A 27919-nucleotide genomic window follows, 5' to 3' on the forward strand; every position below is an offset into this window, starting at 1 on the left:
CAAAAATTCAAAATTTGAAATTGGTGAGTGTTCAAACAGGTTTTACAAGAAGAGAGCTAAATCTGACAACCAGAAATGGGTTGTTAAGAAGCCTGGTGATAGTTCTAGCGATGATTCTGTTAGGTCAAAATCAGAGGAGCTATCTTCTGGCGATGAATCTGATTCCACAAAATCAGAGGAGCCACAGGTTGAGGTAAATGGAGAGAAGTCAGTTCCGACTGTGGATGATGAGAATTTTCCACCACTTCGGGCTGAAAATTTTAGGAAGAAAATTGGAAAAGTTGAAATTTCTAATCAATTTTATTCTGATAAACATGTTTTTGATGTTGAAAAGGCCTTTAACCCCAAGGTAAAACATATTTTTGGTAAGATGATTGATCAAAAAGTCAAAGGGGTTAAAGAGTTCTATGAAAAGAAGATGGGAGGTAAGAAACCGAGTGTTGGTAACGCGGTGACACCCAAGGCTGGTCAGGCTTGGGTGGATATTTTCTTTGAATAGAAAAGTTTGACTTGCCGGAGTTCCCAGGTTGGTAAGCATGGAACATGAATCGGCATCATTATTTGTAGTTGATTGTGGTCGTACAAGTGGTACAGAGGTTGGTTCTTAAAAAAGTGATTAATCAAGGTCATTAAGTTGAACTTGATGTAATCTTCATATATTTGGTTAAAAGACAATATGATGAACCACATCCCCGAACCTACAAGTGGTAAAATCAACTAAACTTATTTTATGGAAAAACCATTTTGATTAAAACAAACTTAAGTGTTTTAAAATCTAAAATGGGAAAATAGTTTGTTGATAGGGGGAGTTCTGATTGTTTATGCCAAGTGGATGGCGATTTGAAGCTTGATACAGCGGTTGTCAAATTTATGTACAGTTTGTTTTCAAATTTCTGTAAATGTGTTTGTATTTTAGGGGGAGTAAAAATTTCAGAAAATCCAAAAACATTAGAAAATCTGAAAAAGACAAAAACATGATAAAATCAAAAATGAGTTTCGTTGAGCAAAAGAGGAAATGATAGTACATCAGTGGACTATCACAACACGCTAAAGATATGGAAAGTAAAATGTGATAAACAATCTCACTGTGGATGTGCCAGTAGGTTTTTGCACATTTAGTAGATTATGACGAGATATAAACCTAAAATTTCAAACTTGCTTATCTCGTGGGTAACATTTCTTGGATATATGGGTAACCCCCGAAATCTTGTTTGAAAGATCCCTCTTTCTGAGATACTAGGTCTTTATACTCAGTGATATCTGGGGTATTATCCCGGGACTTCTGCTGAATGGAAATTCTGACCTAGTCCCCGTATAATACTTTCTGCAAATGCTTGAAACATAGCACAACCCTCAGCAAAAATGATTAAACAATAAAATTGATAATCATTGCTGTTGAAGAAAAGATCCTCTAAAGGGGACACACCAAAAGTCGAGCCGTCATCTCTCTACTGAACGGAAGTTCTGACCTGAGCTCTCACGGTTTCGCATCTTACCCCTTTACAGATATCATCTGTGGTATATTCACCTGTATGACTGAATATTGGGATCTGGATATGGGAGTATATTCAAGTAATAGGACACACGAATAAGTTTAAGTGATTAAGACATTAATTCGTATCTCGAATCAGTTGAACTTTGTGTGAGAATTTAAGTGGACCAGTATACTAACAATCTAGGTGAATTGTTTAGAACTTAAAATGAAATGAAGCTTAACGGTGTTGGTGATTTGTCTCAGAAACTTATATGATCCTCTTGCACAAACTCACAAAAATATTGTTTGTATAGATTTCATTTTTGCATAAGTTGTACTTTTTCATGTGGTGTTAGTTTTGAATTTAAAAAATCCAAAAAGATTTTAGTGTGTTTTAGCATAAATTTTGAAAAATACAAAAAGATTTTCGACAACTGGTGTTGAATAGCTGATTTTCAAAATTCCAAGTGCTAAACATGATGACAGTTGGTTTGGGAGAGTGTGTTTAATAGCTTAGATCTTTCAAGTGGTCATCAGAAATTTTTGTAGAGAAAATGTTTTTGCAAGCGGTAAAAACTATATTCCTACAAGTGGTTCATCAGAGACTAAATGTTAGATCATTTTATGATTTCTACAAGTGGTGACTGAGTGAGTTAAAGTTTTATATTAGAAAACTTATGTTTGAGGTAGAGATTGTGCAGATAACCTGAGCTGGAGGAGAGCCAGATCATGATCTTGGATTGGATTCTATAGAGCTAGGTTAATCGATCCTGAGAAGCTTGTGTAAAGAAGCCAGGTTTCCGGTACCTAGGGACTCTATGGACAAAGTAGAAGTCAGGCAACTCTTCTGAACCTGTGAAAGCCAGACTGCGATCGCAACTGATTGAGAGGGGGAGTCTGAATGACAAATAGCCAGGTTCTGATACAGAGATTGTTGTTGCTTATGAATAGAAAAGATTCAACATCCAAGAGAAGGAGTTTGTTGGTGATCAAAGGGAAGAGAAGATAGAGATTGAGGATGCTTACAGCGTCAGATACCTCAAAGAGAATCCTAAAGGCTGATAAAGTCTGAAGATGCGAAGACTCGACACTGAAGACTCCGTCAACATCCAAGGGAGAGTTTGTTGGTGCATCCTTCTGTCGTCTTCGTCTTGTATCGAGTCTTGTGTAGAGCTAGTTAGATCAGGGCACGTAAATCAAGAAAGTGTAGTTAGAAGAGATTCCGCTTGAAATGATCTACATCAAGTTCAAGAGAAATCACCAGGTTTCTAATTCCGCTTGTATGTTTTGTTTGATTTCGCTTGAAGTGTATGTTGTTGATTTCGCTTGAAACAAGTTCAAGCGAAATCACAAAGCCTATAAATAGGGGTGTCTCAAGCGAAATCAGGTAGAAGTCTTCCGGTTTTGCAACGAAGTGCTGCCGAAGTGTTGAATCGCTGTAAACATCATTATTATCAATCAAACGACAGTTTAAAGTGTAATACTTGCTGAATTGACCTCAGTTTCTTAGTTTCCGCCTCTGAGATAAACTCTTCTGATCGACTCGTTCGGGTCTGAAAACGATCCTACATATTATATGTTTATACTTCATAAAACACCCTAAAACACAACAAAACTTAACCAAGTTAAACATCAGGGGCTAAAGTGTCAACAATGAAACTTAATTCCGAAATAACATGCCGTCGCGTCGCGCCACAGCCACCCCCCTTCGTGGTCGCGCGACGCTACAGCCTCAATCCATTAGAAAGTGCTTCAGCTCCATCCATTGGTCAATTTTGTGTTATTTCGGTGTGTTTCTTGCATTTATTAATCACCTACTCAACCCTAATCACCTCTTATAAAACTCAACTTACTTCCACACTTCTCCCACTTTACAAAATCACTAATCCACTCTTTAAACACTCCAAATTTGGTGCAAAAACAGTAGCAAAAGTCAGAATCATATCAAGTTGCAAAAGTGAGCATAAGCTCACTTTTCTTCCATCTTTTTCTTCCTTTCTTGCTTCTTAGCACTTGGAACAACCCTAGGGATGTTTCCAAAGGTTTTCCATGGAAAACCAAGGATGGAACATCACCATAATACGGTTAAAAGTGCAAGAAACTTTCTGTTTTGTACACACACTTTGTTTAATCTTGCTTAAACTTGAGTTATCTCAACTCAAACCTATGTCCTTATGCTCATAACCACATCTATGGTTAGTTGGGCTTAAAAACAAGGTTGAGACATGTAAATCAAAGGTGTAAACCTCACAAACTTCCTGTTTTGTTTAGGGTTTTTACCCAAAAGTAATGTTCAAGCTTGAAGCTTGATGTTTGTGTGATTATAGGACAAGATTGGGCTATCCTACTAAAAATCCACACATTACTTGATGATTTCTTAGATTAGTTGTAATTATTTCCTATCCTATTGTCTGTTCATGACCCTCCTTGAATGTTCATAACATCAAGTGTAGTGGTGAACACCTAGAGGTACCTAAATGGAAGACTTGTTCTTCCTACCTCCTACATGACTTCTATGACACAAAAGGGGGTTCCTAAATGGAGTATTCATCCTCCTACCTCATGCTTGAACTATTGGAGTTATTGATATACATAATCTATATAATACTTATATATACTATCCAAATATTCTAACCTTTGATGATGAATTTGTGTTCATTCATCAAAGGACTAGATTACATCGTCCAAGACCTAATAACTTGTTATGATTCTAATGGGTATTCTACCCATGAAAACATTTTAACCCTTGAGGTTTCACAGTGTCAAACAAGTATTATGTGTTAAAGATGATTACTTTCTTATGTTTATGTTCATACGTTTTTTAAATTATGAATCTTTACTCCACCGTTATACTCCAATACTCATACGCCTTGTTTCTTCGTGTAGAAGGACTTGGTGTTCCAACCTCACACAACAACAACTATCTCGCGGATTTATCAAGTGGAAGCTTGCAAAACCGTGAGTACACTTGACCCATTTACCTTTAAAAACACTTTGGGTTGTAACATGTTATTATACAAACTTCACATTCAGGCACCTAAAACATACTTTATAATCTCAATCCATTATACATGGTACTTGTTTACTTAGGTTCATGCTAGATTATACATGCTTTATGTCATTAACTTTGCTAAGCCCTCAAGTTAACATATACAGCGCTATAGAAGTAGCACAGCACCCGTTGGGGTCTTGTTAAGTCTTTATTCTAAAACGGTCTCGTTACGTTTGTGGCGACGGATGCTAAATACTAGTGGACACTTGGGTTTGACATATTGTGATGCATGCTAGTTACCTTGTTTACAAATTGCCATGTGGATTCCAGAAAACGCTTTTATACTTATGCTATATTTATTCAAACCTTGTGTACTCGCCTTTGCTTTTGCATTGAACTTTATTTTAAACATGTTATAGGTTGAGGATGATGATGCTATGAAATGAATTAGCGATGATGCCTAGATACACATTTAGAAGTCTTAGGTTTAAAATGTTGTATCAAATTTGTTTTGTTATGCTATGAACATGTTGTTATTTGAAATTTCTATGTAATGTTGACAATTTGATTTTTTATGAAATGAAAATGGGTTGAATTAAATATTGCCGCCAATAGTATTATGAAGTCTCTTGCAATCTATTTCGTCCCACTCCGATGATTCCGCCATTGGTTTGGGTGTGACAGGTGGTGTCTCGTACGTTTTAAACGGTGGAGTGTCCCAATCAAAGCTTGACTTTGAAAGCTCAAACCTTGGTTCTTCATATGTTGTGTATGAGGTTTATGGTTGAAAAAGGTTTGTACTGAAAGGGATTCACCACATATGGTACAATACGGTTCCTCATAATCATCATAATGGTAGTAGTCATAATCTCCCATGTAGTAATCCATTGCTTGGATAATACTAAGAAGATTATGGCTTCTCGGGAATTAAAATTTTTATGATCACAGAAGGTTTACACGACCCCATGTTGTTTGGACATGGCCCCGTGTCTAGGCCTGTGTTTTATTTGGTACTGGGCTTTTTTAACATGACCCGAGTCAAATGAAGCACGACCCCATGTGAGCCTTCTGTGAAAAAGCTTTGCTGTTTTTTAGTTATTGCAGATTTTACACGGCCCCGTGTTAATGTGGCACGGCCCCGTTTAAAGCTTCTGCAACTGATATTTTTAGAAAAACGGAGAAAAATTTAGACAGAAAACTAAAGAAAAATTGACTAGGCCGTCGATTTTAAACTTTCTTAAAATCCTTGTGTCCCAGGCAACGGTGCCAAAAACTTGACGTATGGTGAGGGTGTATGATTTTTAATATATTTTTCAGCACTTTTCACTCGTTTATCAAGCTTTAAATTTATAAAACACGATATAAAACTATCACTCTCTACAACACGTTAGGGAAAGTGCGCTCATCGTTGGCGTAGTAGAGTGATGGTAAGATACCGAGGTTGTCCAAGGACACAAGAGCTTTTAGTACTGAATTATCGTCGACGTCTAATATAACTAAATTTTTAGAAAATATTTATAAAAAGTAAAATAAATAAAGAAACTAAAGTAATAAAATTTTTGGACAAGATAGAATCACTTGGTTATCTTTTACGTATCCTTTGATGATTTCCTCACTTTCAGTTTTTTAAGAGATCATCTTAATTATAGTGGCATGCCCCTCTTTTGGAGGCAACGCTACCCTTGACCATATTGGTCTGAGTCAGTAGGTATACAGTCCCGCAAGACCGATTGAAAGTTTTAATAGTAGTTTATTTATATAGGATTTAAGTCGTTCTTACTTCCTCCAACTTGATGCTATCTGCCTCAAAGGAAGTCCTAATAAAGCTTGAATCAAATCCTTGCAGGATCTATACACTAAATGAGGCAAGAACTTTACCCAAACCACCCTTCTAACCCCCTTCTACGCAGTTAACACGCCTTATATAGACCATAAAGACACGAATGGGTTAATCAACAAAACATGAAGAGATGGTAAAATAAAGTTCACTTTCAATAAAAAGAACTAGTTATTAAAGACATTAATACAAACCCAATTAAAACGAACCAAAGGTTGGAAATCAAAAGTAATACATAAAAGATTTTGTCTTCACCAAGCGATGTAAGAGATTCGCCAAGCATGGCCATAGTTCGACAAAGGTTCTTACAATCGATCTTGGATCACGAGACTACTACACATTCTAAATTTTAAAGGTTGTGGTGGATGATGGTGGTAATGTGGTGGTGGATGGTGTGAGAAAAGTGGGTTGCCAAGGGATGGATTGCAATTGAACCAAGCACCCCTATTTATAGTTGGAAACAGACTATTCACATTGCCCCGTGCCCGAAGGGCACGACCCGTTGCCACCTCTTCTCTGTCTTTATTTAGTGATCTGTGTCAGTCCGTATGCTTGCACGGTTCCATGGCCATTGTACTTGTTGTACTATCCAAGATTTGCATATCTGGGTGTTGACCACGGCTCGCGTCTCTTGTCTTCTTCCGTTTGTCTTTTTCTTTCTGGAATCTTGAGTGGGGCACGACTCCATGCCTTTGGTGGCACGACCCCTTGCTTGTCTTCTGATTTGTTGTTTTTGGTCTTGGGGTGAAGCTCGGAGGATTGGGATGATGTATCAACTGCTCTTCATCTGTATTCACGTTGGTTTTTGCCGTTAATTTGTTCCTTTTGTACGTTTAAGCTCTTTTAATCTTGGAAATCAAAACTATACAAAGAAATGCACTTTTTCCAACATTATTATAAAAAAGGGTTGATTTTATACCTTATTTGATATAATTTATTTGTTGCATTTGGTGCATATCAAGGGCGCCAAAAGCGATAGGGGTGACAAGGGCACATCCACGTGTTCATTCAATCTGGTCGCTGATTAGTGGTACGATCCAATGGTCTACTTTTCATCGTGCTAAGGGTTTTTGGGATAACACCTTTAAGGGCGATCCATCGCCCCTAACACCCTAAAAAGGCTGGACTATATCCCTCCTTAGGCGATATTTGCTTGTCTCCTCCTAAATCACCATCAAACACCATAAAGATGAACACCCACCTTTCCAAAAACCATCACTATCACTGATTTCACCACCCAACGAGCCCCCACCTAACGACCAACATAGGACCACCGGACGACCGCCTTCGATCCACACCTGAGACCAGTGTACAACCACCGTAAGACCACTATACGACCACCTTTAACCCACTCAACCATTGATTTTGTACCTTTTTAGGTTGGATGTGAAGAAACCTGCAACTAAGGGGAAAACGACGAAAGGTCCGAACGAGTCGAAGAGACCGGCTAACGCTTTCTTTGGGTCTATGTTAGTAATTGTTGACTTGTTGTTTAATTTAGGCTTAGGTTTAGGTTTAGTTTTTATTTGTGTTTTCTTATGTTTGTTTTGGTTGAATTGATGAAGAGAGGAGCTTAGGAAGTAGTTTAAAGCGGAAAATCTTGACAACAAATTTTGTTGTTGTTGCGAGTGATTTGTTTTAAATTATAACTTTATTTGGTGTTTTGATCATAGATTGAGTTGGTTTATAGGCTTTTTCCATTTCGATTTTAAGTTCGCATATGATTGGTTTATATGTTATAAAGCTTGGGATTAAATAGAAAGCAATGCCTACTTCTATAACTAGTGATTGCTTCAACATTTTTTGTTCTTCTCAACAAATTATATCATTAGTATATTTTAATGTTGTCAAAAGCTCGTTAAGTGCACGCCTAGGCCCTTAGGCGAGATAACGTCTTGTTAATGTTAAGGCATTCTAAGGATACCTCAACCAGAGTTTTGTTAAATTGTTTTGCGATTTTGGCCAATTCATGAAATTTTCAGCAAAAAATTGCAAAACTTGTACAAAGTGGTTTGCAAGAATAGAAAATGGCCTTGGAACCTGCCTAAGCTAGCCCTAAACACACTTAAAACATGTTTAAAACCCAAAACTGGTATGTTTATACAATGTGTTTTGTTTATCTTTGGTCTTGGATTTTTAAGCACCTTGCGTCTAGGCCTAAGGCTCACTTTGCGTCATAAGCATGTCTTGCACCTTTGAAAACTATGGTATATTTTGCATAACTGATTGAGCTTGAGATCGCAGAAGAACATAGTAAATCATGTGTCTATTAAACAAAAAATTTGATCTCAAATTTCAAGTTGATCGTACAAACTTTAGATTTTATATAGTATTTATGGTTGTGTTTATTGATTAATGCAATTTTGAAAAGTTAAGTTATATGTTAGTGGTGTTTTAGAGCTTGTACACACTTGAAAAAGCACCTTATGTACCCAAAGCTGACAAAAGGAAGGTAGAGTATGAGAAGACCACAGTAGCCTACAGCAAAAAGCATGTAATTCTTGTTAATAACATTGTTTTATTTTATGTATTGGCATATAAAGATTTTATATAGGTTTTATGCTTGTATTTATTGATCAATGCAATTATGAAAAGTTAAGTTATATGTTAATGGTGTTTTGGACCTTGTAAACATAGGAAAAAAACATGTAATTCTTGTAAATTACAATGTTTTATTTTATATATTGGCATACAAAGATTATTTTTTATTAAAAGTATGTTTTAATGAAACACGCTCCGGGTGGTAAAGACGAAGATGATGATTTTGACAAATTCAAGTATGAGGTTAATAACAAGGAGGAGGACAGAGAAGATGAGGTATGACAGTAAAATTTATTTTAGTTTATCTTATAATTTTTTTTATAAAAGTCATTAAATTTACTATGATCCCATTTTAAAGAAATGCTATGTGATTTCATACAACATTGTTTTTTCTTTATTTTTGTCGTTTTTATAATTGAAACTTTTGAAAACTAATTAGGCCTTTGATGGCTGTCAGGAAATAGATTACTCATTTTGTTTTGTCATGTTTAACGTTTTTTTTAATTGAAACTTCTGAAAACTGGTTAGACCTTGTTTGGGTCATCTCTGTTAACTACCTCTTTTGGCTGATGATTCTCGTTGTTGTTTTATCTAGTTGTATACGTTGGTTAATAATAACGACGCACATGTTTATGGGTGGTTATGTATAAATATGAATTTATGTATGGATGTGTTTTGTGTGTATGTATGTACATATAAATGTATGTACGTATGTACACATTTTATAAGTGTGTGTATCGGTGTATATTTATGTATACGTACTTAAATAAATTAGCTTTTAGTTTAAATGGGTCAAAATGATCCGAACACACTTAATAGACTTAAAACATTTAACATTTAGTTTGGACGAGTCAAAAAGGCTAGGATCAACTTCAGTATATTAAAAGTTGGATATCTATAGTGTATGAAAGTGGGTTCGGGTCTAAATGATCCATTTGAACTCCGAAAAAGTACGTCCACCAATCTTGATCAATGTGTTCAACCATCAATGCATGATTTCATTTCATCTCGCATATTGATGATTTAATCTTACATCTTCATGAATCCACTAATATCCCGACGACTTTCCTCTCCGATCTCCCTCGCAATGTAAGACCATCCAAGTTATTTTGAGAATTCGACTAGGAACCAACCGAGAAATCCGCTTCATCACAAACAAACTCGATTAAAGCACGAATATACTTTATAAAATTTAATCACCCACTAGAGCTCATAATTACCTCGTGTATTAAACATTTCCCCACCTTTAAGATAAACCCCAAGCTAATCTTAAGATTGCAACACAAGTTTAGATCGTTAACACACCACAAGCATTTTGTTTTTGCAAAGAAACAAATAATTTTGAATTTTTTTTACTCCCCCTTTTCTTTGCAAGAAACTTCTAAGTCCAAGGCTAACTTTCTTTTCACCTCACATATACTATACAAGTCCCAAAATGTCAAAAAGTCCTCAACTCTGAACATCTAGAATCTTGAAAAACCGACCTATGGTCCATTAGTACCATACAAATATTTTGAAAAATTTTCTATCACCAATATTTTTCTACACACTCATCTTATCCATACGAACAAAAATGTCTTTTTTGAAACCTCACCATCATTCATTCCGGACAACACAAATATCTCAAAGAAAACTAATAATCCAATACATATCCATCAAAGCACAAGTTTTTCAGAACCACATGAAACCCGGAACGTTGACTTGGTCAAACTTTGATCTTTTCCGGAACAAGAAATATCCTAGAAACATCCACGAATCCGGAAACCAAACAATAATCCGGAAGCAAAACAATAATCCGAAACAACGATATCCCGTACAGTTCTAAGTAACTCAGAACTAATGAATTTCCAGATAATTTAGTCAAAACGTCATATACACACTGAGACTTTTACGAATAATCCGGAACTTTGTAACAACTTTTAAGTTTCCAGGAACTGACGATTACTTGCTTTTCTTTTCCGAAAACTCTAAAACAAATGTAATACCTTGAAATTTCTTCAATCTTCGATTTTCCAGCTCAAAAACTTCGATCAAATCAACAAGTTTTTGATACATAATTAAGATACCACTTCTAAAATCATCAAAATCACTCTGAATTTTTATGTCTCCGTGATGTTTGGTGGAAACAAACATCAAATCAAGAGCGATGGTGATCCGGAAGGCGGTTAGACCATTGCAAACTGAGCACCATGCTCTGATACCACTGTCAAAGTCCCTGTGACCTCTTGGATCGATAATGAACACCAAAACATTTCACTTAATTCAAGACGTAAATAGAAAGTGTAGAAGATATAGAAAAAATCTTATTAGTCAGTCATCACAGATTTACACCGAAAGAGAACACATCTATCCAACCTAGTTTAGGTTACGAGACCTAAACCCACACTTTCTCTCTCAAAGTTCTCTCTCTCTCTCTCTCTCTCTTTTTAACAACACATGTTCACTAAGAACTCTCACAAACTATTTCAAAAGTCTACCTAAAGCAAACAAGTTCACACATATATATTGGAAGATTCAACAAATTTGGAACTTATCACAAGTTCCGGATTACTTTCTGTCATATAGAACAACATAAGTTCAGGGAATCACAATCCCCTTAACACTAATAATCCAAAACAACAAGTTCCGGTAAACAAATAATCTGGAACAAATATACTCCGGAACTACCATCATCATGGAAACTTAACATCCCCTGAAGTTACAATGGTTTTCCGGAAAATATCCTTTTCTTGACAAGTCAACTTTGACTACTACTTTGGACTTAGTTGGACTTTCTTTGACCAGAATGGATAAAACCATAGTTTCCCGGTAGGTACTTTATTTACATATCTACATATATGCAAATTATAACTCCTTTTCTAGAAGCATCAAATTTTCTATACACACACTTGTGCGCTTGGTTTAATACAAAACCACATCATCAAAATTTTGATGCCACTGCATAGTTGCTTGTTTTAAGCCATACAATGACTTAACAAGCTTAAACACCTTACGCTCATTACAAGGCATAACAAAACCCTCTGGTTGTTCTATATATATCTCCTCATCTAAGTCTCCATTCAAGAAAGTTGTTTTCACATCTATTTGGTGAATCACAAGATTGGGTATTGCCACTAAAGAAACCAACAATCTAATAATCTAATAGTGGATATTCTTGCTACATGAACATATGTATCAAAGTAGTCTATTTCTTCTTTTTTTCTTAAGCCTTGGATAACCAATCATGCTTTAAACTTATCAATAGAGCCATCTACTTTCATCTTCTTCTTGAAGATCCATTTGCAACCAAGTGGTTTACACCCCGGGGGGAGACCAAATAATTTCCAAGTGTTATTTTGTATACTAAAATCAATCTCATCATTTATAGATTATTTCTTGAAGGCTACATCTCGAGATGCCATGGCTTCATTATAGGTTCTAGGATCTTCCTCAATATTGATACTGAGTTTGAATCTTATCTCTAGATCCTTTAACCAAATGTAGTTGAAAATCACCACCAAATGATCTAGCCTTTCTTACTCTACCACTTCTCCTAGGTTCTGGAGGAGTATCAATCACTTGATAAGCTACTTGAGAGTTACTAGAGCTTGGAACCATATCCTTAGGTCTAGGTATAGAAGAGAATCTATTCTCGTCGTAATATATAGTTCTTTCTTCAATCATCATATGCACAGACACGTAGTCATTTGGTTGTATGTCGTAGAATCTATGAGCAAACTGTCACACCCTGACTTTTGCGGAAGCGTATGATGTGTGACTTGCTCAATATCATTGCATTCAATTATAATAAACAACTATATGATTAAAACAAAATGTTCATCCATTCATAAGATTGAAATGTTATTAACACAAGTCATTTAAGTTTCGACCAAAACCCTCAAGTTATGATACAGAACAAAAGTGGATGACATCTAATCTTGAAATTTACGTCTTGAAAACAACTCCAGCGCCCAGGATCCAACTTCTTTCCTGAAATACATGTGAGTTTTGGAAAATCATCAACATAATGTTGGTGTGAATTCATGCAGTTTTTGTATAGAATGTTTATATACTTGTATGAAAACATGGTATGTAATTTGTAAAGACGTATCTGAAACTGAGTTATGCAAATGTAAGGAATACGAGATCGCTAATTGTTTGCAAGGCCATTAACATATGTCACGACATAGGAAGCCACCAAACCTAGGCATTTTTGTCGAGATCGACTGAGACACAAAAGCACTCATTGGTAGAAGTAGGCCAAGAGTGGGGTTGCCTGAAACCCATTAGATCTAACCCTTCTGTTCCGCGGTCTAAATGTGTACGTTGACTAATGGTGCTTATAGTACCATATTCGTCACGTGATCCATGTGTCATTCATGTGTTTTTGAAATCAACATACCATAACACATGTATTTTCCCCAAGTTTAGAAAACAAGTAAAAGTTTAAAAGTGGGGACATGAACTCACAACTTTGCGTATCATGCGCCGTAAACTTCACCGGTTGTTTTGTAGCGTCGTGACCTATATGTGTTCTATTAATGTTAGTCAGTAGACTTGTATCACACCAGTACAAGTCACCATCTTTTGTTTATGTATATACTCTTTGTATGTTCAATCTTTGAGTATATATTATTTATTTGCAAACATATATTTCACTTCTCAAATATATATTCATTTATAAAGTCTTTTGGTCAATGTAATAGGCTGTTAAAAATAATTTATATTTTTAACCTATCAAGCATGTTACTTATATTATTTTCCCAAAAATAATTATAAGTATTTCGTGAAATAATATTTTCAATATTATTTTTATACAAGTATTCTTGGGAAAGTATACTTGTATTTTATGTAAATACTTGTGTATCTTGTATTTTTCACCAAAAATCAATACTTTGATTTTTATTACTTTCCGGAATTATATTTCTTAAAAATAATATATTAGTCGTGACAACGGATGCCTTGACTTTCCTAGTCGCAGCGGTTTCCTTATGTTTGTTGTTTGCTTTAGAGTTTTACTTGGGATGTGTATACTTCCTCTTATTTCACCGTTGTTTTCAGTTTTGTTTGCTTCGTATTGGACGATTGCTTCAGCAACTTGTTGGTTCGACAGAGCTTCAGGCTCAGCTCTTGTTGCAGGTAAAGGTTCTGATTAGACTCGGCCAGCGTTTCCTTTTTCTGTGGTTCCATGTGCTTCTCATGTATAAAACACATTGATGAGATTAAACCTTTATTTTGGAATAAATGTTGTTGTCTTTGTGTGAAAGCAAAGCTTATTCGTCTTGCACCACAAGTATAAGGGTAGGGTAATTCCTAATGATCTTATGCAAATCTTCCCACCGTAATCATCTCATCATTGTAGCGAGGTAAAACGAGTCACATCAAAATCTTGCTAAGGGTACATCGACTTTTACATTCACCATATCAATTTGTTGCAATTAGTCTTGCATAGCAAACCTCCTCGGAGTCACCTTACTCCGATTGATGCAAGTCATCCAAGGCTATACAAAATACGGTGAGGTCTCCCCTTCACCTTGTTCCTTGTTTATTCCTCAAGTCTCCGACTCTTCCATAGTCTTTAGCTTTACATAAACAGGTATGCTTCACAGGAGTTGGGGGGTTGTGCATTACTACCAAGTATAAGGGAAAGTGATAGTGAAAACGCAGAGATAAGGTCGTGAGTGTACATGACTTCTTCCTCAGGACCGAATTGTGCCTTGTAGCAACCGTAAAGTGGTTTCCAGGGTGTGAATGCACTACCCAAACGATGGGGTGCACCACTAGATAGAGAGGGTGGAAGTACTGATAGGTGCGTCGGTGTTGTAATATGGGTAGTGGGTGACGGGGTGCTTATGAGGTGAAGGACAGGAAGAAACTTCCTTCCTGTTTCATCCATGTGCCCATATGGAGTGGAAATCTGTTAAGAAGAGGAGAATCGTGCGGTTGCTTTTGTCCTTATAACATGTGTTCTATGCTTTATGGACCTTGACTGTCCGACGTAGGATGGACCCCTTTGTCACACTGGACTGTGACTTTTACATTGATTTTTCTTCCAAGAGTCCCAGTATAGTTGGTACGGTCTTCATGAATGAAGAACATAGTGCAGTAAATGGGTTACACTACAGTTCGCGCCATGCTACCTCCTTGGGGTAAAACGGGTGTCAAATGTAGGGGTCTATCATCGCAACTATAATGGATAAGGTTGGGGTGTCGTAGGCTCTGTACGAATTTAAACACAGGAATCCTAAAGTGTTGAGGAAAATCTTTCCTGAGTGTTTATCATCTTCACTTTCTTGGATACTGGTTCCCAATGATTCGTACTACAGGTAGGGATGTTAGGCACGAAGTAGGGAAAGACAGGCTTCCCACTTGTAGAGTGTTATAGTAACTATCTCGATTGGTGTTCTACTAGATGGAGATTTGGATAACTTAGGATTTTCGATTGTGTAATGATCATCAGCTTGACCCGCAGAGTTCACCGGGATTTCCATGCACTAGAAGTTGTTGTTACGTGGGCTGTCACACCCCAACGCGATGGCGGAAACATCAGGGTGCGAGCACTAAGCGTCCAGATTGCTCATGAGATTCCATAACACTATTGTTTCAATAAAGATTAATTGATTTCATGTAAATGTCTAACAAACGTCGTCACAAGTATCACATTACAACCAAATCATGAATTGTTTAGATTGTTCAAAAGACTAAATTAACTAGGCGACATTTCTAGGCATCTCCTAGCTTGATTTCCATGCATTCCAAAGCAACCTATCAGCATGCAACATGTATTAAAATATCAATACGAAAGTATTGGCTAGTATACAAGTTTGATAATAGGATATTAGTTTAAAACAACTCATATCCATTATGTAAGCAACAAAATAGTTTCAGCCGTGCTAGTGTCGCAGTCCACGCAGTGATAGCCCAAGTATCCCGATGCTTTAGTGTTTACCCAAGACTGAAGGTAAACTAGAATCCTCCTAACAATACCCCCCGAGAATAATGGGAGAGGTGCATCTCCTATAGCGCTACTATTGTTAAGGCGGAACTACAGACTCTGGATAAAACGTCACATAGCACAAAGAATCAAGAATCACATGTTTCACGTACACATAGGATAGAGTTTAAGTTTCAAAGATTCAACTTTAAGTTTCATAGAATACATGTTACACCCTAAAAGTTTAAAGTAAAAGGGGATCGAGTATACTCACAGTGATTGCTTAACAGTCGCAACTGTTATTGGATCAAAGGGAGCTCTTTTTAGAATTAGCCTGATTAGATTACAAAAGGATAAGAGTCAGGCAGAACAACGAGATCACACAAAGTGTCAAAATCAGTCACTGGATCGGATGGCTGTCTGATCAGACGGCTGCCCGATCGGATAGCCAGTCGATCAGGTGACTATAGAGTAGGTGGGACGGGTGGCTACCCGATCGGATGGCTATCCGATCGGGTGGTCACTCGATCCATGTGTCATGAGTTGATAAGTGTACTAGTCATCTTGATCGGATGGCTGCTCCATCGGACGGTTGTCCAATCGGGTTGCCACTCGATCAAGACTTCAAAAGTTTCCAAGTTTCAAGGTTACAAGACAAGTGTCACTCGATCGGGTGGATGTCCGATCGGATTGCCGCTCAATCGAGCGATCCTTGTTCTTGTTTGCCATTTTGTAAAATTTCTATGTATCTAGGTTAACGGTGATGATAAGGCAGGTACAGTGACAATAGTAAACTCCTTAGCACACAGGCGTTCTGATTGGGTGGGAATCACCCCTGTGGGATCAGTCGTCCGTTCGCAACAAGTTTATGTCAGAATCTGTTCCATGCTCGTCTTCTCTGGTAATGACTCAGATCTAAGCCGACTTTAGACTATTTATCAAGTCTATAGTCCGTTTAGACTTAGTTTCCACTTAGTAAAGTAAGAGTTTGGGGAAGAGATGAAGAGTAACTCAAGTTTTATATGAAAAGTCTAGATTTAGCTTAGATTTAGTGTGAAAACGCATGAAACATCTTAGATCTGAGCTAGATCTTGCTCAGAATGACATCACATGGCAGTTTGTACAAACCTCCATGATGACATCACCCTCAAGAACTCAGATCCGAGAGATTTCACGGTCAAAGTGTGATTTCAAGTGAGAATCACGTAGAGGATGATGTGTAGATTAAGAAAGTACAAAGATCTAGCCTAAAACGTACCCAAATCGATGAGAGAAAAGAAGAAATGAAGAGTGCGCGTGTCTGGTCGAGCAGAGCTATCACATCACTGAAAATGGTGATGTGACAGGTCTATTTATAGTGAGAGAGGGTATTAAGGCGATGCAAGGTGGATAGGGTGGTGGCCCGTTCAGGTGGTCATCCGATCGGGTGGCCACTCTGGCCAATCCATTCTTTCCGCGTTCCTGACTTTAGTTCGTTTTGCGAGTTATATTAAGCGTTGCGTTGCACCTGGTTTGGGTACAAGTATCTCATAACTAGTTTACATCATAAACACTAAAGTCTCAAAGTTTCATAGATTCCGCCAGTGACTAGGCTCTAGTCTCACGTTTAACCAAGAATCAAGTTTCACGAGTCTAAGGAGTCAAGCATCAAATAAGTTTCAAGAGTCAAGAATCATAGTTTCTCAAGTTTCAAGAATAAAGAGTCCAAGTATAAAGTATCAAGAATCAACGATAAGAATCTAGCTTTCATAGTATAAAGAATCAAGTATCTAGTTGTATCATTAAGAATCAAGTGTCTAGACTAAGCATCAAGAGTCAAGTGTCAAGTCTCGTAGTTTAAGTATCAAGAATCAAGCATCTAGATTAAAGAGTCAAGTATCATAGCATTAAGCATCAGTATCAATAAGATTCACACCAAAAGTATCAAAGCATCAACACCATATAACTTACAGGGACCAAAACTGACAATTGATAAAAGTTCAGGGACTAATACTGCCAAAAGCCTAAAGTTTAGGGACGCTGGGCGTTACAGTCTCCCCTCCTTTAGAAGATTTAATCCCCGAAATCTTAGATGAAGACTACTCGAAGAGCTGCGGGTACTTGGCCTTCATATCACTTTCCAGCTCCCAAGTGAATTCGGCACCACGCTTTCCTTCCCATCGAACCTTAACAATGGGAATTTTGCTGCGCCTCAGACGCTTGACAGTTTGATCCATGATTTCGACCGGTTTCTCCACAAACTGAACAACTTCATTTATTTGTAAGTCTTCAAGAGGAACCTGCAGTCCCTCATCGGCTAGGCATTTACGTAGGTTAGACACGTGGAACACTAGATGCACGTTGTTTAGTTCTTGTGGCAAGTCGAGTTTGTACGCTACCTTGCCAATCCTTTCAAGTATCACGAAAGGACCCACATAGCGAGGAGCGAGCTTTCCCTTCTTTCCAAAACGAACTACTCCCTTCCAGGGAGATAATCTGAGAAGAACTCGATCTCCAACAACAAATTCCAGAGGCTTGCGCCTTTTATCAGCATAGCTCTTTTGTCTGCTCCTAGCCTTGATCAAGTTATCACGGATCTGAAAAATCTTATCCGTTGTCTCTTGAATGATCTCAGGGCCAGTGAACTGCTTTTCCCCAACCTCATGCTAGCTGAGAGAAGATCGGCATTTTCGCCCATATAAAGCTTCGAAAGGAGCCATCTGAATACTGGAATGATAGATGTTGTTGTACGAGAACTCAATCAATGGTAAATGTACATCCCTGTTACCACCAAAGTTGATGATACAAGAACAGAGCATGTCCTCTAGGGTTTGAATAGTACGCTCGGTCTGTCCATCCGTCTGAGGATGAAAGGCCGTGTTGAGATTCAAGGGCGAACCCATAGCGGACTGAAATGTTTGCCAAAGATGTGAAGTAAAGCGACCATCACGGTCAGAGATTATGTCAAGAGGTATGCCATGACGACATATAATCTCATCAGTATAGACTCGAGCAAGTTTCTCCACTCTGTAATCTTCATGAATAGGGAGAAAGTGGGCCGATTTGGTCAAGCGATCGATAATCACCCAGATACTATCGTGACCTTTAGAGGTACCGGGTAGTTTAGTAATAAAGTCCATAGCAACGCTATCCCACTTCCAAACTGGGATTTTAGGTTTCTCTAAGAGTCCCGAAGGACGCTGGTGTTCAGCCTTTACCTTCGAGCAAGTAAGGCACTTAGACACATCTACAACCATGTCCCTCTTCATGCCAGGCCACCAATAAGTTGTACGCAGACCGTGGTACATCTTATCGGCACCTGGATGGATAGCATAACAGGATTTGTGAGCCTCAGTCATAATGAGCTCACGGAGATTATCGCGAGCTGGCACCCAGATGCGATTTAGATAGTATTGAAAACCATCAGATTTAGTTTCGAGCTGATTCACATTAGCACCATGAACTTCAACAGTTAAGCTTCCTTCATTAGCTGACGAAAACTGAGCTTCACGAATACAAGCATGCAGATCACTAGAGATACGAATAGCCTTGAAATGGGTTTTACGACTAAGGGCGTCGGCTACTACATTCGCCTTGCCAGGGTAATAGAGAATTTCACTGTCGTAGTCGTTAAGCAATTCTACCCAATGTCTCTGTCACATGTTCAGTTCTTTTTGGTCAAAGATATGTTGAAGGCTCCTATGGTCGGTGAAGACCACACACTTAGTACCATAAAGGTAGTGTCACCAGATCTTTAACGCAAAAATAACCGCACCAAGCTCCAGATCGTGAGTAGTATAGTTTTTCTCATGGACCTTGAGCTGACGAGAAGCATAAGAAATAACTTTGTCCCGCTGCATGAGCACACAACCCAATCCACGGTTCGAAGCATCATAATATACTACAAAATAGTCATTGCCATCAGGTAGAGTTAACGCAGGAGCATTGCACAAAAAGTTCTTAAGAGTCAGAAAGGATTCCTCTTGTTCGGACCCCAAACAAAAGGTTTCTCCTTTTGGGTTAGCATAGTAAGAGGAACAACGATTTTAGAGAAATCCACGATGAGCCAACGGTAATAACCCGCAAATCCTAGAAAAGAACGAATCTCGGACACGGATTTAGGCGTACACTAATTCTTCACTGCCTCAATCTTAGAAGGATCAACATGAATACCCTGACTACTAACAATATGACCAAGAAATTGCACTTCATCAATCCAAAACTCACACTTAGAAAATTTAGCATACAGACGTTCACCACGTAGAAGTTCAAGCATAAGTCGTAGATGGCGAGCATGATCAGCTTTAGACTTAGAATAAATAAAAATACCGTCAATAAAGACTATCACAAAAAGATCCAAATAAGGTTTACAAACACGGTTCATAAGGTCCATGAACACTGCAGGTGCGTTGGTCAGGCCAAAAGGCATGACCACGAAGTCGTAGTGCCCATATCGAGTATGAAACGTAGTTTTTAGAATATCATCTTCGAGGACACGTAGTTGATGATATCCAGAACGTAGGTCAATCTTCGAGAAACATGATGCGCCTTGCAGTTGGTCAAATAGATCATTAATACGAGGTAAAGGGTAACGATTCTTCACGGTCAACTTATTAAGCTCGCGGTAGTTGATACACATACGAAACGAACCATCCTTCTTCTTTGACAAATAAAATGGGAGCACCCCACGGGGAGGTACTCGGACGAATAAAACCCTTATCGAGTAATTCATGTAGCTGACTAGATAACTCTTGCATCTCGGAAGGTGCAAGGCGATAGGGAGCCCTGGCGACAGGAGTCATACCAGGTACGAGATCAATACGAAAGTCAACGGATCTAGAAGGAGGAAGACCAGGTAGATCTTCGGGAAAAACATCAGTGAAATCACACACCACTGGAACGTCGCTTATGTTCTTCCCCTTGCCTTTTTGTTCCACCACGTGGGCCAAGAAGGCAGGGTTCTGTTTACGTAAGCTTCTGCTCGCCTGTGTGCATGACATCAATCTCAATCCCTTTGAAGGTTGGTCTCCATAGACGTTTCAAAGTATCACCAGAGGGAAGAGGAAGACGAACAAGTTTCTCGTGATAAACAATCTCGGCATGGTTCTTACGCAACCAATCCATACCGATAATAACATCGAAACTACCCAAACGCATGGGTATGAGTTCAATAGAGAACACGTGATTGTTAAGAGTCAGCGAACAATCACGAACGATAGAATTAACAAGAATCGACTTACCATTGGCGACCTCAACATAGAATGACTCAGGTAACTTGGAGCGTGTACAGTTTATTAAAGACTCAAATTTCACGGACACAAAGCTTTTATCGGCACTAGTATCAAATAGAATCGAAGCATAAAGGTTATTAACAAGGAACATACCATTGACAACGTCATTGTCATTACGAGCCTGGTTAGCATTTAGGTTGAATGCTCATCCACGAGTGGCTGGCTGCTGGTCCGGGGTTTAGCTGAGGACACTGGTTACGGAGGTGGGTAGTATCTCCACACTTGTAGCATGCACGAACAGCATTGACTGGCCTTGGGTTCTGCAGAGGAGCTGGAGGTGCTGGTAATTGTCACACCCCAACTGACGGCGGAATCATCGGGGCATGGCACTGAGCGAAACAGATTGTCCAGGAGTTTCCATAACAACTATCATTAATATTCAATTTATATAATACGTCCCATACCGTACCTTAAATAGTAAACAAATTATTACAGATAACATCAAGTCAAATATTTTGTTCCGACAACTCAGATTTAAATATAAAAATTGTTCAAATGCTTCTAGACACTCGATCTGCAAGATCTACAGACAACTATGCTCTAGACGCTTATTCTAAGCTCGCCTTCCTAGCAGATAAGCATCCTAATTGCCTGTCACATACGTTAAAATAAAGTCAATACATATAATGTAAAGGTGAGCATACAAGTTTGATAATAACATAGTAGAGTTCGAAATAGTTTACGCATAACCAGCACGTACACAAAAGAAAACGAAGCATGTTAATTATCGACATGGATCTATCGATACCAATGACTGCGGATTGACTGCCCGAGGCAGTTCGCAATACATGATTACCACCGTAATCCATGCAAGTAATTGTCCTTAACAACCCCCGTGTCAATGGGTGCTGAGTCCAAACTATAGTACTATCGTCGTTAAGGCAGGTAGACAACATTCCACGTGTAAACATAACAACAAGCATTCATTTAGTCACGTAATACATGCGGTAACGGTTTGCGTTTAAAGTAATTGAGTAGTGTGTTTGATTGTGATTTAGAATAAGGAACGTATGTAACACCCAAAAGTGTTGAAATCAAAAAGGGATCGAGTATACTCACAGTGATTGATGGATTGAAGGGAGCACTTGAGAGTAGGGTTAGCCTGAGTAGTTTGATAGCATAACGATAAGCAACGCGTAAAACGAAAACAAGTGTTGGAGGGTCGGACAACCTGGTTGATCGGGCGGTAGGTCTGATCGGACAGCTTGATCATTCGGTTAACCAGTCCGTTCGGACAGTCTGTCCGGTCGGTCGGTAGGCCGATCGGATGGACTGTTCGAGTGGATTGTTTCTTCCTTTGAGAAGGATGTGTTTGTGTATGATGGTTTGACTTTTGAAGTTTTCATTGTAGCATTTGAAAACATTGAAGTATCCTTACCTTTCAGGTCGATCGATCGAACGGATCATTCGATCGGTCGGCTTAACTGATCGGTTAGGTACTTCAACAACAAGTTCTTATTAGGGTGTCACCTGGTCGGACGGCTCGACCGATCGGGTGGCACTCCAATACGTTGAACAAGTTGAAAATCGATTAAGTGTTGAAGCATAGTATCTCATGATCCGAAGATTAATTCAAGTCAGACCGTAGTCCGATCGAACAAAACTTCGTTCAATACTAGACTTCATGAAATTGTTAAAGTGTGGGGCCATGTGCTAGCCATCGGTTGGCCTGGTCGATCGGCTGGTTTATCCGATCGGCTGGGCTATCCGTTCAGACAGTCAGCACGATCGGTCAGCTTCCTGACCTGGTCGGCTTGTTCGTCTAACACTTGGTTGTTTTGATTGTTTGACGTTATATCGGGGTACTTTGACAGCGAGTTAGACCATAGAACCCTCGTTATTACTTGTTTCTCCTGCTCGGATAGGAATCACCCAAATTCGGTCGGTGAACTGTTCGAAACAAAGTTTAACGTTTAACCCGATGTCGGTGAATCTCGTGGATAGAGTCCGGATCTTGAGTCGTGCAACCATCGAATTGATTAGCAAGTTGGCACAAGCTTCGTTCCTATCGGTTTGAAGGCATTGAGTGTAAAAGAGTTGAAAGAAAGTTGGAAAAATCATCTTTCAATCGTTTTCACCGAGAAATGTTCAGATCTATGAAAGATCTTTGCATGTTTATGTGGAAATCGGCTAGATCCAAGTTATTCTTGGTGGATTGAGGCCAAAACATGAAGTTCTTCAAGAACACCATGATGACATTATCCTAGATCACTTGAATCTTGGTGATTTCACGGTTAAAAAAGTAAGATTTGAAAGATAGAAAGGTGTAGGGGCGTGTATAGATCAAGAAAGTACAAGATTTAGGACGAAATCTTACCAGAATCGGAAGGAATCTGAGAAAAAGGATGAGAGCAGGAGCTGGTCGGTCAGAGCTTTCCAAAAGTGGTAAAGATGACAATGACAGGGGTATTTATAGGATGCCAAAAGTGGAAAGGGCTGGCCAATCGGCCAGGCATCCCGATCGGACAGCCTGTCCGATCGGACAGCAGTCCGATCGGCTCGGCTGTTCGATCGGCTGAGAGCCAGATCGTTCAGCTGCCTGATTCGAGCGTTCGGTGTAACGATTTTTGATATTTCGTTTTCGATTGAAATTGATGAGAATACGATAGAGTTTCCTATTCAAATTACTTTTAATCCCAACCACTATATCTAACATACAATCACCTATGTCTCGCGCTGTCTTTTCGCCACCAATTATCATAATTCGATTTCGATTGAGTTCGACTGAGTTTCGAGTTTTGATTCGAGTTTCGATTGATTACCACACAATACATAAAGTAAACATGCACAGGTAACACACAAGGCACACACACACGTATAATAACACCAAGGTTGCATAATTCGAGTTTCGAGTTCGATGTTGATTTAATTAGCTTGATTATTGATTAATTGACTTTGTCGCATTGTTACTTCCTACTATTCATAGTCGTTTAGCTTTTCGCATCGATTGAACATTCGATTACTTTGATTAATAACACTTACTCCACATAATACAACTAACGAAATCATAAGATAGACTAACTACGGTCAAATGGGTCAATCTTGACTTTGACTTTGACTTTCGGTAACACGGGGTGTTACAACCTCCCCTTGTTTAGGGAATTTCGTCCCGAAATTAGGCTGAAAGCTGTACATCACCGTGAATCATGCTTGAGAACTTTCTCTCTCTAGACTTTCACTTGAACAACTGCGGGTACTTCGCCTTCATGTCGCTTTCGAGTTCCTCAGTGAACTCTGCGCCTCGTTTTCCTTCCTATCGGACTTTCACAATGGGGATGCGCGAGCGTCTGAGTTGCTTGGTTTGGCGATCCATGATTTTGACAGGCTTCTCCACGAAGTGTAGCGTTTCGTTTATTTGAAGGTCGTCGAGAGGTACAATTAGATCATGCTCAGCCAGGCATTTTTGGAGGTTTGACACATGGAAAGTTGGGTGGACGTTGCTGAGTTCCTCCGGTAGTTCGAGTTTGTAGGCGACTTTTCCGATCCTTTCCAGAATCTTAAAAGGTCCAACATATCGAGGTGCTAGTTTCCCTTTCTTGCCGAATCTGACCACACCCTTCCAAGGTGATACCTTTAAGAGTACGTAGTCGCCAACATCAAATTCAAGGGGCTTGCGTCTTTTATCAGCGTAACTTTTCTGTCTATCCCAGGCTTTCGACAAGTTGTCTCAAATCTTGAGGACTTTGTCAGTCGTTTCTTGCAATAGCTCAGGACCGGTTAGTTGCGAGTGACCGATCTCGTGCCACACAATAGGCGATCGACATCTCCTTCCGTATAGGGCCTCGAATGGTGCTATCTGGATGCTGGTATGATAACTGTTATTGTTCGAGAATTCGACTAACGGCAAGTATTTGTTCCAATTACCACCAAAGTCTATGACACACGCACGGAGCATGTCTTCGAGAGTACGGATCGTTCTTTCAGTCTGTCCGTCGGTCTGAGGATAGAATGCGGTACTCAGGTTAAGCGATGTACCGAGTGCTAATTGAAACGTTTCCCACAATCGCGACGTAAACCGAGCATCACGGTCAGAGATGATGTCATGAGGCGTACCATGATTACAAATGATCTCGTCGGTGTAGATTCGGGCTAATCTCTCTACCTTGTAGTCTCCCCGTATTGGCAAAAAAGTGGGCTGATTTGATCAAACGATCAACGACAACCCAAATGCTGTCGTGACCTGATGACGTGGGTGGAAGCTTGGTTATGAAATCCATAGCTATGCTCTCCCACTTCCATATAGGGATTGGCGGTTGTTCGAGTAAGCCAGAGAGTCTTTGATGTTCAGCCTTGACCCTTGCACAAGTCAGGCATCTTCCGACATAGAGGGCGATATCCCTCTTCATACCCGGCCACCAGTATTTGTAACGAATATCCTGGTACATTTTATCGGCACCGGGATGAATAGAATACCGAGATTTGTGGGCTTCATCCATTAGAATCTTTCAGAGTTTGTTCTGCTTAGGGATCCAAATACGATCCAGAAAATAGAAGATCCCATTCGATTTGCTTACAAGCTGAGCTCCATCGTGATAGATTCTCTCCTTCTTGAAGGCGTGTTCATTAAAGCACGCATGTTGGGCTTCGCGGATGAGGGTTTCGAGCGCTTGGGTATGACGAATACTGAGCAAATAACTCCGTCTGCTGAGCGCGTCGGCAACGACATTTGCTTTGCCTGAGCAAATAACTCCGTCTGCTCACAGTCGTAATCGTTGAGGAGTTCTACCCATCGGCGTTGACGCATATTGAGTTCTCTCTGATTAAAGATGTGTTGTAAACTCCTGTGATCGGTGAAGATCGTACACTTGGTAACATACAGGTAGTGTCACCAAATCTTTAATGCAAAAATAACCGCGCTTAGCTCGAGATCATAGGTTGTGTAGTTCTTCTCGTGGATTTTGAGCTGTCGAGAAGCGTAAGCTATAACCTTGTCTCGTTGCATGAGGACACAACCAAGGCCAACGTTGGAAGCATCACAGTAGACAATGAAATTGTCGTTCCCATCGGGCAACGAGAGAACAGGAGCATTGCAAAGCTGATGCTTGAGGGTTTGGAAAGCAGATTCTTGTTCGGTTCCCCAAACAAAAGACGTGTCTTTATGCGTAAGAGCGGTAAGCGGCACAGCGATCTTAGAGAATCCCTCGATAAATCTTCGATAATAGCCCGCTAATACGAGAATAGAATGGACTTCAGACGGGTTCTTTGGTGTAATCCAACTCTTAACTGCTTCAATCTTCGCAGGGTCGACATGGATACCTTGACTATTCATGATGTGACCCAGAAACTGAACCTCTTCTAACCAGAATTCGCACTTAGAGAACTTGGCATAGAGTCGGTTCCCCTGGAGTAACTCGAGAACCAAACGTAGATGTTGCGCGTGTTCGGCTTTCGATTTGGAATAAATCAAGACGTCGTCGACGAACACGATGACGAAACGTTCAAGATACGGCTTACACACACGATTCATCAGATCCATGAAAACCGCGGGTGCGTTGGTTAAACCAAAAGGCATAACAACGAACTCATAGTGGCCGTAGCGAGTGCGAAAAGCGGTTTTGGGTATATCTTCTTCCTGAATACGCAGTTGATGATAACCTGAGCGTAGATCGATCTTCGAGAAACACGTAGCACCTTGCAGCTGGTCAAACAGATCGTCGATACGAGGTAGGGGGTAACGGTTCTTGATGGTTAACTTATTCAGTTCCTGGTAGTCGATATACATCCTGAACGACCCATCCTTCTTTTTAACGAAAAAGACTGGTGCGCCCCAAGGAGAGGTGCTCGGGCGAATAAAGCCTTTTTCAAGTAATTCCTGGAGTTGGTTTGAGAGTTCCCGCATTACGGATGGCACGAGTCGATAAGGGGCTTTGGCTACGGGGTTAGCTCTAGGAATGAGGTCGATACGAAAGTCGATAACACGACTGGGCGGTAATCTGGGAAGGTCATCAGGGAACACCTGAAGAAATTCACGTACCATAGGGACGTCTCTGATTTCTGTCTTCCTTTTCTTTTCCTTCTCTGCTACTACGATGTTGGCCAAGAAAGCTCTGTATTCCTTGCGGAGATACTTGCTAGCTTGGACACATGACATGAGCTTGAGACCTTTTGAAGCAGTTTCACCGTACACACATAATAAATCACCATTTGCGAGCGAGAATCAAATCATCTTATCGAAGCACACAACTTCGGCATGGTTTTCGCGAAGAAAGTCCATGCCTACTATGATACCACAACTTCCGAGTTGCATCGGAATGAGGTCGATTGGGAAGATGTGTTGTTGAGCTCGAGAGTACAATCACGAAGAACAGAATTAACAACGACAGTTCTTCCAGTAGCGACTTTAACTTCGAATGACGAGGGGAGATAAGAACGCTTACGACTAAGGAGCTTCTCGAATTCAAACGACACAAAGTAGTTATCGGCTCCAGTATCAAACAAACATGATGCATAAATACCATTCACAAGGAACGTACCATTAACAACGTTGTTGTCAGCCTGGGCTTGGCGAGCATTGATGTTGAAGGTTCTCACACGTGCTGCTTGTTGCTGCTGCTGGGGCTGCTGCCGCTGCTGCTGCTGGGGCTCTTGCTTTACAACCCTGTTCGGGCACATGTTTGCAAAGTGGTTAGGGTCACCACATGCAAAGCAGACTCGAGCATTGATCACGGGTGCCTGAGCTGCGTGTTGGCCTTGCGGGGCTGGGAGTAGAGCTTGATGAGCAGTTGCTTGAACTGGGGCTTGACGAGGACCATAACGACAATTGGCAGTAAAATGGTTGTACAAGTTGCAATGAGCGCAGAAACGACAGGCAAGACCCACCGGATGATGATATGAGCATGTCGGGCAGAGCGGGTGGGGACCTGTGTAAGCACACTTTGCTGGCGGCGCTTGA

Source organism: Helianthus annuus, chromosome 7 (genome assembly GCF_002127325.2).
Source record: "Helianthus annuus cultivar XRQ/B chromosome 7, HanXRQr2.0-SUNRISE, whole genome shotgun sequence".
In the NCBI taxonomy this organism is placed as follows: Eukaryota; Viridiplantae; Streptophyta; class Magnoliopsida; order Asterales; family Asteraceae; genus Helianthus; species Helianthus annuus.